Raw genomic sequence first — 13534 nt, 5'->3', positions numbered from 1 at the left:
GTGATAGCTTGGCACAGATCTCCAACACTCCAATGCAGGTGTTGTTCAAAGTTCTACCAATTGGTTTTTATAGTGTTTCACCTACTAACACACACAGCTCTCACAACTCTCAACAACTCAACCTTTATTCCTTTTCTAGACTTTATCAAGAGTAGTTAACTTTTTTTATTTTTTGTCACCCAGCAGTTTATACAGAAATGTTGGTAAAAGCGAGACACCGAGATGTGTATTAAAATTATGGCTTGCAGGTACTATTTGTTTTATAAAATATCATTCAACAGTTTGGAATCCGTTCAAATGTTCAACAACAACTGTATGTTTTTGAAAAACAAATCATATTTCTGGTCACCAAGGTAGCATTTAATTGATCAAAAATATGAATAGTGTTGCAAATTGATATTTTCATTAGCCATTACTCCAGTCTACTAAGAAAAAACTGTTACCTACAGTAATACTCTTGAAATCATTCTAATGTGCTAATTTGGTACAAGAGAATCCTTTCCTTAGTATTGAGCTTTCATTTCTAAAGTCCAATTTTGGTTTCAAAAGAAGGCCCAGATGCACAACAAGAGGACAAGTACACCAGAGTTTCTAATTTGAGTTACTAGTTTGAGAAAGATGCCTCACAGATCCTCAGCAAGTAGATTCATTGAATAGTAATGGCCAAACATAGTTTAATCTGCAACAACAAAGAGAAGAATCTGGGATGCTGCTTTTTAGGCAGTTTAAAAAAAAAAAAAAAAGCTACATATTAAACAGGAAAAATAAGAAGAAATTGTAGAATGGGCCAAATAAATTGGATGATAAATGATAAAACGAAGAGTAATATGGATGGATGAATTTAATTTTGAGTTGATGAGCTATTGTGGGAACAGTTGGTCCATTAGGTCCATGAAAATTGCCCTACAAGCCAACCACATCTATGGGAAGTACTGTAGAATGTATGCTATGCTACTTCACCTTAATATAGTATCATAATAAATTGCTCGCTTTATAAGGTCATTGCTGCAAGCAGAGGACTCATGGATGAAAAGAAAGTTTGAAGATTGTAGCTTTGTAATGATTATTGTTTTGTAATGTAAAAATATATATATATATTTTTGATTCATTTAATGTAATGTTTTTACCTAATGTAAAAAACACATTTGAACGATTATGCATACCATTTTATTGAGAGATAAATGTTGTGTATATTTTCTTGTTCCTGCTGAATACACCTGCTGAATCTTTTTTCCACCTGGAGAGTGTATATGGATGTAAAAATATCTGTGTGCTGTGTCTCATGAATCCTGAGACAAAAGCAGCATCAGACTTACCCATGTGAACACACAGCCCAACACAGCACAGGTCTTCCTCTGACGTCGCTCTGGGACTCCCCGAGGTCTCGTCCTTCAGAGGTGGGTCCAGGCTGTATGTGTATTCCTGCACTAGTGTCTCAGTGTCTGTGAGTGTCTCTATCTCTCTCTTTCTCGCTGCTCTGCAGAGGAGGTGCAGCAGCAATCAAAACACACACAAAGACACACAAAAGCTTAAGCTGTCATTACCAACAACACTGTATGTCTTAGTATTCTCCAAACTATCAATAAAGACAAAAACAATTTGCATGAAAATGATTCAGATTATGGTGTAAGATATATCAGCTGTGTGGTATCTTTGTTGTTTGATAGCCCCTCCTCCCTGAGGTTTTAAATCACATTCAGCAGAGACTTGTTCCAGTCATTGCTACGTGCTGGTGGCAACGTAATGCTTTTCTGGTTTGAGCAAACCTGTAGACAACTGGTTTATCTTCTCTAACAAGAGTGAAAATGAAAGTAGCATTATTTAGTGTAGGTACTAGAAAGACTGGATTTACATACAATATCAAATTGGCATTAGATTGAAATGGAATAGAATGAAGTCTTTATTTGACTTTATTACTATGAAATATATTAGGTCTTTTTAGACTTACGACTTCTAAAAATAATAATTTTCTCATTATTCACTCAGCCTTATACCGCCTTAAACTCGTATGACTTTCTATCTTCTGCAAGATATTTTGATGGAGATATGATGTGAATATTTCCATACAATGCTATTCAACAGAGTCCAACACTTTCAAGCTCCAAAAAAGGGCAGAAAGGCAGCATTAAGTGGTTTAATCCATGTCTTCTGAAGAAATTTGATCGGTTTTGGGTGAGAAACATACCAAGATGTGCATCCTTATTTACTTTAAATCTTGGCATTGCAATCTCCTTGGCACAATGGATTAAACCACTATAGTGATATAGATTTTTTCTTGCTGCCTTTATGTCCTGTTTGGAGCTTGAAAGTTTTGGACCCATTGACTTGAGAGAAAGCCATATGAGTTAAGGGTGAGTAAATCATAAGGGGAGTAAATGATGAGAGAACTATACATTTTGTGCAAACTTTTCCATTTCCATCAAAAAAATTATGCTGTAGGTAATGCAATGCAAAGGTTAGGAGGTGTTAATAAAGAGAAATAATGGTACATAACGTGCCTTTTGTGGTTGTGTAATTGTTTATCAATTGTTTATCTTTTGTGGTTGTGTTATTGTCTATCGTCTTCATTGACTTCCACGTCTAATGTCTTTGTCATGTTGGTGGCCAGAACATTAAAAAAAAAAAGTGTTGGTAGTGAAGTAATTCCAGTGGATGTCGAGGATGGTGCGGAGGAAGCGCTGGAGGCAGCACTTTAAGGAGTCGAAGGTGCTGTAGGTAGGTGACCCACAACTCGGAGCCGTACAGGTGGGTGGTCAGTACAACAGCTCTGTACCCACTGAGATGAGCTTTGTGCCTTTCTTCAAATGCTTGTTGCTCCAGACTCTTTTGTACAGTCTGCCGTATGCACTATTTGGCTTTGCCAGTCTGTTGGCAATCTCTTTGTCGACCTTAGCATCCAAGGAGATGATGCACCCCAGGTAGCTGAACTGATGGACTGTCTTCAGCTCTGACTCACCAATGATGATGCAGGGATTGTGGTAATCTTCCTGTGGTGTGGACTGGTGGAGAACTTCTGTCTCTTCAAGCTGACTTGTAGTCAGAAGAGCTCAGCAGCCTCTGCGAAGCAGGATGTTATGGGCTGTTGAGCGGTCACCATAAAGGTAACAAGGGCAGCATAGTCAGTGAAGAGTAACTCACGGATGTAGACACCTTCCTCGTCATCAAGGTCTACTGTGGCCCTTTGGAGCATCATGCTTAAGAAGATTGTGAAGATAGTCTGCGCAAGAATGCAGCCTTGCTTTACACCAGTTCCTTTTGGGAAGAGCTCTGAGAGGTTGTTGCTGTGTCTGACTTGTCCATGCTGGTCTTCGTGTAGCTGGATGATCATGTTGAGGAACTTTGGGGGACACTCTAATTGTTCCATGATTAGACCTTTTCTACTCTGTCATGTTCAGTCCCTTGTTCTGTTCCCTACATTTATCTTGGAGCTGTCTGAGAACAACTACCACATCGGTGGTGCTCCTGTTAGCTCTGAAGCCACACTGGCTCTCTGGGAGGAGATTTCTTCTGCAATTGTGGGTTCCAGTCTGTTCAGGAGGATTTTTCCTTTGACAGAAAGCAGAGTTATCCCAATAGATGGAGCAGTCTGACTTTCTCCTTTGTTCTTGTAGAGGGAGACGATGACTGCGTCACGGATGTCCTGTGGTATTTTGCCTTGTTCCCAGCAACAGACAAAGAACTCATGGAATTTTGTGTATCACTGGGCCCCCATGCTTCCAAATCTTAGGTGGGATTCCATCAGCTCCTGCTGCCTTGCCACTTTTCAGCTGCTTAATGGCCTTATCAGTCTCTCCTTGACATATACTCAAAAATAGTGGTATCCACAGACATGTAAGCTCCATCATGTTCTCTCTTTGATATTCTTAGTTTTGCTCTGGATCCAAAAGGACCCAACTCTTCATGAACCCATCCCCTACATAAATAACCATCCAATTGCCTAGAACACAGAGCCTGGAAAAATATTAATCCTGAGCACCCAACACATCACAAATAAAATTCTGAACCATCAGAATGCGTCAATGTTGCTCTAGGGGGCTTACACACTTTTGCTTCACTATGATCGAGTCCATCAAAAGATGAATGTCTCCTCCCAATATTATAACATGAGGTGTGCCAGCAGCTTGCAACATCCCTTCAAGGTCTATAAAAAGATCACTGATCAGCGTTAGGTGTCTAAATATTAGCCAAAATCAACCTTTGTCCCTGAATTTCTGCTAAAACAATAATGACTCTTCCTAATTTATCTTTAATCTGTTTGAAACATTTTAATTTTAGATGTGTACTTATCAATGTAATGACTCCACTGCTCTTACTTAAGCCCGCACTAAATTGAAACATGTCCACACAATATCTTCTCAAATTTGTTATCTTCCTGCAGGGAAAGATGTGTTTCTTCAAGAAACACTATATCATATTTATTACGTTTAAGAAAATAAATAACCTTCCTTCATTTTATGGGGTGCCACAACCCATTCTCATTCCATGTGAAGAGAGAAAGTCCACTCATATTAACATTTGATATTAGATAAAAATAGATTGTGTGTCAAAATTAAAATTATAAAGACCACATTCCACATTGGTGCAAAAATCAAACCCCAAAATTTACCCAGAAAAAAAAAAAAACAGAAAAACGTGCACATTAACCCTACGCATGACAGCACAAACTGGCGTCCATCCCTCTAAACTCAAACAGTCCATGTACGCCTACGAGAGCCCCCACAGCAAAGTCAGATTGCTGACATTGCTTGCTGTGAGCATGTAAATATTTTGTGGCCATCCTTTAGTATCCATTCTCAGTTTGGCTGTTGATGTAAGAGTTTCTTGAAGAAGTGTTATTCCACAAAACAAACTCAAGTCGCTAGGTGGAACCAACACAAAAACAAAAACAAAAAAGCACCCAGCTTCCTCAGACAGTCAAGTGTATTTTTAGCGAGACTTAGGGGCACCATGAAAATCACCAAATGGCTTACTCACCCCATTGTCTCTATGAAAGGCATCCCTTGCTGTGGGTATGTAAATTCTCTATATCCATCCTTAGTATCTATTCTCAGTTTGGCCAGAAACATCAGTGCAAAAGTGATCTTCCTTTGATGTAAGAGTTTCTTGCATTCCTTGAATCGATCACATTTCTCTCTTGTCGAATTCGCAAAGTCTGGGAACAAGAAAATGCTGAGGTTTTTCCAAGAAAGCCTTCCTTTAAACCTCGCCTCGAGTAACACAAGATATTTATCGTATAATCTCAGAAATTTGGCCAGAATTGATTGGGGCCTGTCTCTCTCAGCAAATCTGCAAGCCGGGACTCTGTGAGCTCGCTCGATTTTCAGCTTATGGCCTGTTATGGTCCGCTACGACGTTCACCAGCATTACAGACATGCTCACCAGTTTATGTTGAATTTCTCCCACCGCATCATCCAATCCAAGTCCCTGGTCTGCAGACCTGTCCGAGGAAACAGCTTGAGACTTTTAACATCTCCAGAGCCAAAGGATTTTGAAATCTTTGGACATATTGACTTCTTATTACAGTTATGTAGCAGGGTGTATCGAATCTCACCGGTTTATGATACAAAAAAAATTTAAAACTAGCAAAGTGCTCAGAGCTCGCCATTCATACGTCCAACTCTTGCATGACGCCACGTATCTCCCACGCTATTTTTGTTTCTTAGTCCAACTTTTCTTTCATTTATATTTCACATGGACATCAGGGCACATGGACTTCAGTGAAACCGGTGTTTGTGACTACCATAGCCAGACACTGCTACAGTATAGAAAGAATCCAACCACTGATGGACTGTTTATTGTCACCAGAGATTTCAACCATGCAAATCTCAAATCAGTGCTCCCTAAATTCCATCAACATGTGGACTATGCAACAAGAGGGGCGAACAAGCTGGAACTAGTTTATACAAACATCTCCGGTGCATAACAAACTGATCCCCTCTCCCACCTCGGCTACTCAGTCCACATCTCTATTATGCTAATTCCAGCATACCTACTGCTCGTCAGACACTCTAAACTGGTTCTGAAGCAGGTGAAAATCTGGCCAGCAGGAGCCATCTCTGCTTTTCAGGACTGTTTTGAGCAGACTGACTGGCACAGCCGATGGTGACTCCATAAACTTGGAGGAGTACACGGCATCAGTGAACAGCTATATCACTAAGTGCATCAATGATGTTACTTTCTCAAAGACTATCACTACACAATCCAACCAGAAACCATGGATGACTGCAGAGGTGTGTGCACTGCTGAGTACTCGAGACTCCACCTTCAAAGGTGGCCCTAAGAACAGCGAGGGTCAAACTGTCCCAGGCCATCAGAGAGGCAAAGCGTGCACATGCCCAGGGAATCCACAGCCACTTCCAAGAGAGCATGAAGCAGGGTATTCAGGCCACCACCAATTAAAGGACAAAATCACCTGAATATTACAGTGATGCCTCCCATCCAGATGTGCTGAACAACTTCTACGCTCGGTTCGAGGTGCAGAATGAAATGCCGGCAAGGAAGACCATCTCTTTTCCCAGGTGCTGTGTCTTACCATGGCTGATGTGAGGAAAACTCTACGCAGAGTCAACCAATGGAAGTCTGCTGGACCAGAAAACATTCCTGGCAGAGTGCTCAGAGGATGTGCAGACCAGCCAACGAGACAGCATACAGAGAGGAGGTGCAGTGGCTAACGGATAGGTGCAGAGCCAACAACCTGTCTCTGAACGTGGATAAAACAAAAGAGAAGTTTGTTGACTTCAGGAGAGCACGGAGCAACTGCTTTACCCCTGAATATTGACGGCTCCTTCTGGGAGATCGTCAAGATAACCAAATTCCATGGTGTTCACCTGGCAGAGAACTTAATTTGGTCCCTCAACACCAGCTCCATAACCAAGAAAGCCCAGCAGAGTCTCTACTTTCTGTGAAGTCTGAGAAAAGCTCATCTCCCACCACTCATCCTCACCACATTCTACATAGGGACTATCGAGAGTACCTGAGCAGTTTCATCATTGACTGGTTCAGGAATCGCACTGTCTCAGAAAGTAAGACCCTGCAGCAGATAGTGAGGACAGCTGAGAAGATCATCGGGGTCTCTCTTCCCTCCATCACAGATATTTACACCACATGCTGCATCCGCAAAGCCACCAGCATTGTGGATGACCCCACGCACCACTCACAAACTCTTCTCTCTCCTACCATCTGGCAAAAGGTACCGAAGCATTCGGGACCTCGCGGTCAGACTGTGTAATAGTTTTTTTTCCCCAAGCCATCAGGCTCCTCAATACCTGGAGACTGGACTGACACCAACCTACATTCACGCACTCACACACATTCATACTCAACTGAACACCATTCCCCTCCTTTTGCAATTTCAGCACATTTATTAAATTGCTGTTAAAACACTGTAAACAAATACTTTATTGACATCTGCATTTTATTGCTGCTAACTAGTGTGTGTTTACATTTTACAGCATTTATTACTGTATTTTAATATCTTTTTACACTTTATTCCACACCAGAATTGTGTACTGGTCAGCACAGCACGGACCTTTACTATACCTTTTGTCCTGTATTAGTAATTATTGTACTGTCTTGCGCTGTTTCACATGTGCACTTCATGTAGTCCTGTGTAGGTCTGTGTGTCTTTAGTTCTGTGTTGCTTTTATTATGGACCTGGAGGAATGCGGTTTCATTTCACTGTACCTGCTGTAAATGGCTGAAATGATAATAACGCCATTTGACTTGTGAGGTTTTGTAGGACTAGTGACAGAGTAAAAGAATACAGTCTGTAAACACAATTTTTTTCTATGTTTATTGCTGTATTAAAATGATGCCCCCAAACAAAAAGGTTTACTGTTTAGTATAACGACTCACGAGCCTAGCAGGAAACGCTGCTAGGAAAAACAAAAATTAAAACTATGGAAATGACTGTTTCAAAGGGCCCTCCGAAGCAGCTATTCATGAGCCCTTCAGTTTGGAATGACCCTTTATCATTGCAGCCACAATCATTCCCCCTTTGAAATGCCCTTTGGAGGCAGATTTATCCTGTTTGGAACACAGGGTGGGTTTTTATATGTTTTTTTATATAATGGGGTTTTTGAACTTCTGAGTACAACAAAGTCTGTGGTAAACATTACTTGATGATACGTGGATGTTTTGTTATACAATATAAAGTTCACACTTTCATACTTCAAAGGTGTATTTTGCAGCCGTCACGCTTTTAAAAAACTTCTGTAATTTAATACAGCTTCAAAATTAGTGTTTGAGGTGTGACTGTGCGTAATTTGTTTTGTACAACAAAACATCCACTTATCGTCAAGTAATGTTTACCACAGACCTTGTTTTACTCATTTCAAAAACCCCATTATAAAAAACCCATAGAAATCCCAAGGGAACCAATTGAGAATTATCTTCTGTCTTTGTGGACTTCAACCTTAAAAGCTCTATTGCTTGTCAGTTTTAAAGCTGTATTGTTGTTTTTTGACATGACAAATAAAAAACTGAAAGCGCGATTAAATCATGTTAGTACTTTTCACACATCGTGGACCATCCATATAGAACCTGTTAGGGACTCAAACCACACAAGGTTTAGTTAGTTGAAACCAGGTGCAAGAGCGTTTAATAAGACTCACAGGATTTATAGGGTATGCACAGTGAGATTAAACACAGATGAGGTGACGTAGGTGAATAAACAGGTAAGAAGAGATCACAGGCTGATGAAGGAACCACAAGGTGAGTTTCCATGTAATATGTCCACTGAACTGAAGAGGAAGAATCAGGTATAGAAACTGGGTTTACAATAAACAAACGACATAAGAGTATCTTCAAGCTTAGAACAATATAGCTAACGTAAACTGCATGCACGCAGCATAGTCAAACTATAGTCCTTTGTGAGACTTGACGTTGAACTGGAGTGAAGGTGATCTATTTAAGCAGTCCATAATGAGTGAACTGATTGTGTGCAGGTGTGGCGTATTAGAAGTCGGGAGAAGAGGAGCAGAACATGAGGGAGATGGAGAGCCTGAGGGATGCATGACACTACCAACTGTGAAGAGTGGATAAACAGTAGCATGCATGTATTAGTATGGAGTGGTGGTGGTGTAGTGGTCTAAAGCACATAACTGGTAAACTGGTAATCAGAAGGTTGCTGGTTCTAGCCCCACAGCCACCACCATTGTGTCCTTGAGCAAGGCACTTAACTCCATGTTGCTCCGGGGGGATTGTCCCTGTAATAAGGACTCTGTAAGTCACTTTGGATAAAAGTGTCTGCCAAATGCATACATGTAAATGTAGTATTTTTTCTAAAAAAGCTACAAAGCTAAAAAATAGAAGTTCACTGTTAAAGTTGTATTTTTCTGCAGGATAGAAGTGCAAAAGTAATGTAGTGTTTAAAACTCCAAACACATATAAGATTAAAATAAAATAAAAATACATGCATAAAGCATTTTTAACTTTTGTGCCAAAAGTGTATACTAGACATCTTTGGAATAAATGGGTTGTTTGTAGTTGGGACTATTTCGAACGAGATGGAGGACTTCTTTGAGAATTGAGAGTCTTCGATTTACTTAACCTACATGTTTTTGGACTTGTGGGGGACCTCTGGAGGAAACCCATGTGAACACAGTGAGAACATGCAAACTACACACAGAAAGGCTCCGTTGAGCCAGGACTTCTTGCTGTATTGTGCTAACCACTGAGCCACCCTCAAGTTATAATAAAATTGTGGACAGATTTTACTGCTGATTTGAAATACGTTAAACCAATTTGGTCATAATCTTGACTGAATGGAGATTTAATTTAGCTTGTATCTATAAAAATAACTGCCCTGGAGCGTTCCCAAGATGGCTGCCAAGTGGACTGACTAGCCTTGAAAAGAACTTTATTGGATTTCTATGTCAAATCACAAAGGACCTTTTTTCCTTCTAAGAATGCAGGTTTTAATTTAAGCAATGGATATCTTTTTCAATAGAGTTTTTAATAGCTACCTCAGACTTGGTCCAATGAACACAACCTCAAGAGCAGATTTCTGTTACAAATTAGAACATTTTAACAGTTTAAATTTGGAGATGCTTATTTCCTAAGCAATGTATGCACCCATACAGTTTGTACATATAACCTACAATATATGTTCATGGCTTGAACAATATGTTTAATGCAATTTACAATTCTGTGCTAAGATAAAAAAAATAGTTCACATTAAGCTTTCATTATAACCCTGTCAAGATTAAGTGCAGCAATGATTTGAGGATAAAGCAGTCCTAATGCTCATATCCTTCCTAGATAAAAAAAAAAAATTATGAGTATTAGAACAGTATGTGTGTATTAATATGTATAAAGAGCATGGGAAATTATTTTGTATTATTATTATAGTACATAGTACATTATTATTATGTCTGAGAGGGAGTAATTGCCCAAAACCACACAGATGGGTTGTTCTATAAAAGATCATAAACAGAAATGCAGAGTGAATTGGATGTTTGCTGAGACTTATACCCATCCCCGCTGGCCACAAAGGAGAATTTTAAAGCCCGTAATGAGATTTATTTAGCCTGATTTTCTCCTCGTCTTCATATATTTTCCTCTCTTTGTTATCAAAGTTTTAATTGAAAGTCAGTGAAAGGTTGTGGGGCACCCAACTGAGTTCTCGACATAGCTGTCTTCTCCTCTGGGTTTGATCTTTCTCCCATGAGGCTATGAGCCCCTGCGTCATTCAAAAAAATCATTCAAATAGTTTCGACCTCAAAGCTTCGTCTTCATTCAGAAATCTTTTTATAGCACAAGCTGTGCCGGAGAAGGGGTGGATGATGAGAGCGGTTGGCCGGAGGGGGAAGAGAGGTGGGTATGAGATGTGAGTGTGCTGGGGTGATTGGGGTGGAGGCTGCTTACAGAGCACCTGATGAGAAACCTGCTTCTCCGCTTCGCTGCCTCACCTGTCTGTCTCCTCTCCAACACAAGTGTGAGTGGAGGAAGTGGGAGCTGATGCTGTGACAGACTGCTGTGAATGTGTGATCCAGAAGCATGAAGGTTCATTGGCTGAGAGTAAAGACGTCACACCACCTTGTTAGTGAGATGCTGCAAACAGAGCAGCATTGCTGAGGAAACAGAACTCGTCACTGAGAGCAACCTTATTCACAGCTATGACACACCCACAAACACCAAAGAGCTTGAGCTGTAAATAACTTCAAATTATGTAGGGCTATAAAACACTCTAAACTGATAATTGAAATCCTGGAACAGAATAGGATGTAAGCCTATTTTGAGTATAATTTAAAAGCCCTATCAAATATGTTGATTTGCTTTTATACAGCTGCGTTTTTGCATCCACCCATGAAAAGTGATACATTCTATAGAAAGACAATGAGTCTTCTACATTCTCTGCTCGAGGTCTGCAGCAACCACTCAAACAAGCACTCCATCCACCTTGTAAACTCAGTGAATACTAATGGGTGGCAAGACATTACTGGGCATGCATGGGAATTAGCTATGTTGCCGATTGCTTAAAATTAAAACAGCAGTCTACTACAGTACACTGTATGTGGTATTGATGCACATAGCTAAGTGAATGGGAATATGATCACTGGAATGGGGATATAAACTTCAGTCAGTGCATGGGAGTATTTCTGACATATTTTCACAGAGGAGACTGCTGGGAAATTGGTGAGGTGGCACTAATCAGCCACTGTGTTAATGGAGGGGGGGGGGGGGCAACTGGAGTGCATTAAAAGCCATTAGTTTCCTCTAACATGGCCATGCTCACTTATTTTGACATTCGTATAGCAGGCTGATTTTCTGTACAGAGGGTGGATCCATATGCACGCACGCACCTTCCGATCCTTTACATCCTCTTCAGCGTGTGGCCCATCCAGCCGTGACTGCACACAGTAAAATAGAAGCTGTCTGTAGTCAAAAAGCAGCTGGGCTGGTGAGTGATGGAGTGAGAAAGCAGATGGCAGTGTGTGTAAATCAAATGATAACACAGGTGAAAAAGTAGAATATTTCATATTTGCATAATTTGAACAATTGTGTGTAGCTTTGCTAGTTTCAACTTGGGCGACTGGCTATTTTATAATTTAAAGCTAAGTTTATATGGTAAACGTAAAATGTAACTCTTCTGTGTATCCTCAAGTAAACTTATATTTCTTTGGATGTGCCCTATTCATACCTCAAAATGCCTTAAAATTATAGCAGACAAGGCCATCAGAATACAATTTCCTCTATTCAAAATAGCCTTCATGTAAAGGTAAATTAAGGACTGTTCACATTCCACATTATTCTTGTTGTTATATTCTTTCTGTCTTTATTTTGTTCTTTATTTCAAAAGTGTATATAGTACTGGTTATAATACTGTTGCAGTTCCTTTTCTCACTTAAAACAAAAACTTAGGTAGGCTTAAGATAATTGACGAAAAAGTCACTACTTAAAGCTAATTTGCATGTACTTGAGTGTATATTATATAATTATTTAAAATATTTTATTACTAGTACAGAAGCCAGTGTGTCGCTGTTTGTGTAACTGTATTAACTTAGGTAAGTCTTAATTAAATTATTCTGTGCATTATGAGTTGGTGCAATCCTCCTTCCTTGAGAAATATTCATTACTGTTGTTCAAAGTTCACTACAGAATATTCTGATGGTGATGCTACAGTTTGAGCAAATATAACTGACAGAGATCTGCTGTTGCATTCCTGTTTCTGTACTGCTCTCCCTATCAGAGACTAAATGTGCAAGTCACGGAGAGTTTAAGATATTAATGAAAAGTTGGTGAATAGAATGATGCTGCATGTGACTGCATTGGTGCTGCCAACGCACGGCACAGCCAGAAGGGTCAGCCTGAAATAAACTTAAACCAGAGCCAAGAAATCCTCTCTTGCTCTCGCTCTCTCTCAGCGAGAGCTCAATCAGTTCAGAAAATGCTAGCTTTTGTATTTACAAAACTGTCTAACTTAACAATTGCTAAAGCATGTGTTACTGCAGTATGATAGCACTCTTGTTGTATACTTGTATATCAAAATGTTTAGTAGGTGATCTGAATTTTATGCTGTTCAGTTTGGTTTACTTGTACTTGAAAAATTCAGAGGCACAAATTTTTAAATTGACTGTGAAGAATGTGCATTCACTGTGTTTTCACAATTACAACTTCATAACTTAGGGTGGCTGTAAGAAACATTTGTCAATGCAGGCAGCATGTTTCATTTTATAAAAGCTTTATAAATTAACAATTAATTTGAATGCAAGTAATCAGAATTCCAGTGCTTCTATCTGAAATTTTCTGAAACTCTCCTGATCAACACATAACATATTTCCAACACTCTCATCTCACAGCAGGATCAAGGCTTCACATCTGACACATATTAGCATGCAGTCAGCTCGTGAGAGTAGCTGTGACGTCAGCAACAGTAGAGAGTGAGGAAAAGGTGCATACAGCCAGAGCAGAGACTGATCACACCATTATTAGAACAGCAAACACGCTTAAACACCATTAAATTCAATGTTACATGTGCTGTTTAGTTTCCAAGGTAACAACAGGGAGATGTATATTTAGAGTCGACGGAATG

The sequence above is a fragment of the Xyrauchen texanus genome, chromosome 2 (genome assembly GCF_025860055.1).
Source record: "Xyrauchen texanus isolate HMW12.3.18 chromosome 2, RBS_HiC_50CHRs, whole genome shotgun sequence".
NCBI lineage: Eukaryota > Metazoa > Chordata > Actinopteri > Cypriniformes > Catostomidae > Xyrauchen > Xyrauchen texanus.
The sequence above is the reverse complement of the archived record's forward strand: the minus strand, read 5'-3'. Positions refer to the sequence as shown.